Below are 2,500 nucleotides of genomic sequence, written 5' to 3' on the forward strand. Positions count from 1 at the left end.
CTGGCCTATGTTGCGCAGCATCCCGGTAAACCTCTAACTCGCCCAATTGTCAATGTTTCGCCACAAAAACAACTTTATTCTACTCGCCTGGTCCCTGCCAAGGGCCCTGCGTTGTTTGATTTTGATTAAATTGCTTTTTTACACATTTTCCCCGTGCCCCTGGTAGCCAAGGGCACTTAGAAGAAATTTCAGATTCTCGCCTCGTGCCCCTGGTAGCCAAGGGCACTTAGAGTAAATTTTGAAAAAGTTGGCACTTAGAAGAAATTTCAGATTCGTGCCCCTGGTAGCCAAGGGCACTTAGAGTAAATTTTGAAAAGTTGGCACTTAGAAGAAATTTCGAAAAGTCGGCACTTAGAAGAATTTCCGAGTCGCCCCGGTTCTCGGGGACCGGGCCGAGCGCCGACCTCTGTCCGAGCGCGAGCGCCTATTTTCGGATAAGTTGGGACGACTTCCACGGTCCGTATCTCGGTCATTTCTCCACCTTTTCGGATGGAACCAACGGTGTCGCGTTGCCCCGGTCCCCGCCGAGGGCCCTGGGGCGTGGGATCCTGAGTTTTCCCCGTGCTTCCTGTGGTTTTCGGCCGTGGAAAAACCCTAGGCGCGCCGGTTCTCGGGACCGGGCCGAGCGCCGACCTCTGTCCGAGCGCGAGCGCCTATTTTCGGATACGCCGAGTCGATTTCAACGGTCCGTATCTCGGTCATTTATCCACCTTTTCGGGTGGAACCGACGGTGTCGCGTTGCCCCGGTCCCCGCCGAGGGCCGTGGGGCGTGGGATCCTGAGATTTCCCCGTGCTTCCTGTGGTTTTCGGCCGTGGAAAAACCCTAGGCGCGCCGGTTCTCGGGACCGGGCCGAGCGCCGACCTCTGTCCGAGCGCGAGCGCCTATTTTCGGATACGCCGAGTCGATTTCAACGGTCCGTATCTCGGTCATTTATCCACCTTTTCGGGTGGAACCGACGGTGTCGCGTTGCCCCGGTCCCCGCCGAGGGCCGTGGGGCGTCGGGTCCTGAGTTTTCCCCGTGCTTCCTATGGTTTTCGGCCCTCGAAAAACCCAATTCGCCCCGGTTCGAAAAAGCGGCACTTAGAAGAAATTTCGAAAAAGTGCGCTCACTTGGAAGCCGTGTTCCTATGTATGTGCCGGGAGTGTCGCACACAACCCACACAAACTCGACCAAACATGCTCTCTGGCCCATGTTGCGCAGCATCCCGGTAAACTCGGCCAAACATGCTCTCTGGCCCATGTTGCGCAGCATCCCGGTAAACTCGAACCAAACATGCTCTCTGGCCCATGTTGCGCAGCATCCCGGTAAACCTCCGCCGCGGTTCTCGGGACCGGGGCCGAGCGCGAGCGCCTATTTTCGGGTAAATTGTGACGACTTTTGACGGGCCGTATCTCGGTCATTTCTCCACCTTTTCGGGTGGAACCAACGGTGTCGCGTTGCCCCGGTCCCCGCCGAGGGCCCTGGGACGTCGGGTCCCGAATTTTCCCCGTGCTTCCTATGGTTTTCGGCCGTGGGAAAACCCTATTCGCCCCGGTTCTCGGGACCCCGGCCGAGCGCCGACCTCTGCCCGAGCGCGAGCGCCTATTTTCGGGGTAAATTGTGACGACTTCCACGGGTCATATCTCGGTCATTTCTCCACCTTTTCGCATGGAACCAGCGGCGTTCCACTCCTCTGGCCCCTGCGCAGAGCCCTGCGTTGTGACATTTTGATAAAAGCATCACCCTGGGTGGCCCTGGGAGGCGTACCTATTTTTTTGGCATAAAGAGGGGCGATTTAAAACGGGCCGTATCTCCGTCACTCCTGCACCTTTTCGCATGGGATGAACGGCGTTCCACTCCTCTGGACCCTGTGCAGAGCCCTGCCTTGTAACATTTTGATAAAATCACGTTTTTAGCCATTCTCCCGTCGGTGGCCCTGGGAGGCGTACCTATTTTTTTGGCTTAAAGAGGGGCGATTTACAACGGGCCGTATTTCGGTCACTCCTGCACCTTTTCGCATGGGCATGAACGGCGTTCCACTCCTCTGGACCCTGTGCAGAGCCCTGCCTTGTAACATTTTGATAAAATCACGTTTTTAGCCATTCTCCCGTCGGTGGCCCTGGGAGGCGTACCTATTTTTTTGGCTTAAAGAGGGGCGATTTACAACGGGCCGTATTTCGGTCACTCCTGCACCTTTTCGCATGGGATGAACGGCGTTCCACTCCTCTGGACCCTGTGCAGAGCCCTGCCTTGTAACATTTTGATAAAATCACGTTTTTAGCCATTCTCCCGTCGGTGGCTCCTCTGGCTCTCTGCTCCCCCAGCCTGGGCTCCTCACCTTGGGCCACAGCCCCCTGCTCACAGAGCCCCCTGCTCCTCTGGCTCTCTGCTCCCCCAGCCTGGGCTCCTCACCTTGGGCCACAGCCCCCTGCTCCTCTGGCTCTCTGCTCCCCCAGCCTGGGCTCCTCACCTTGGGCCACAGCCCCCTGCTCCTCTGGCTCTCTGCTCCCCCAGCCTGG

The sequence above is a fragment of the Solea solea genome, unplaced genomic scaffold (genome assembly GCF_958295425.1).
Source record: "Solea solea unplaced genomic scaffold, fSolSol10.1 scaffold_152, whole genome shotgun sequence".
Classification (NCBI taxonomy): domain Eukaryota; kingdom Metazoa; phylum Chordata; class Actinopteri; order Pleuronectiformes; family Soleidae; genus Solea; species Solea solea.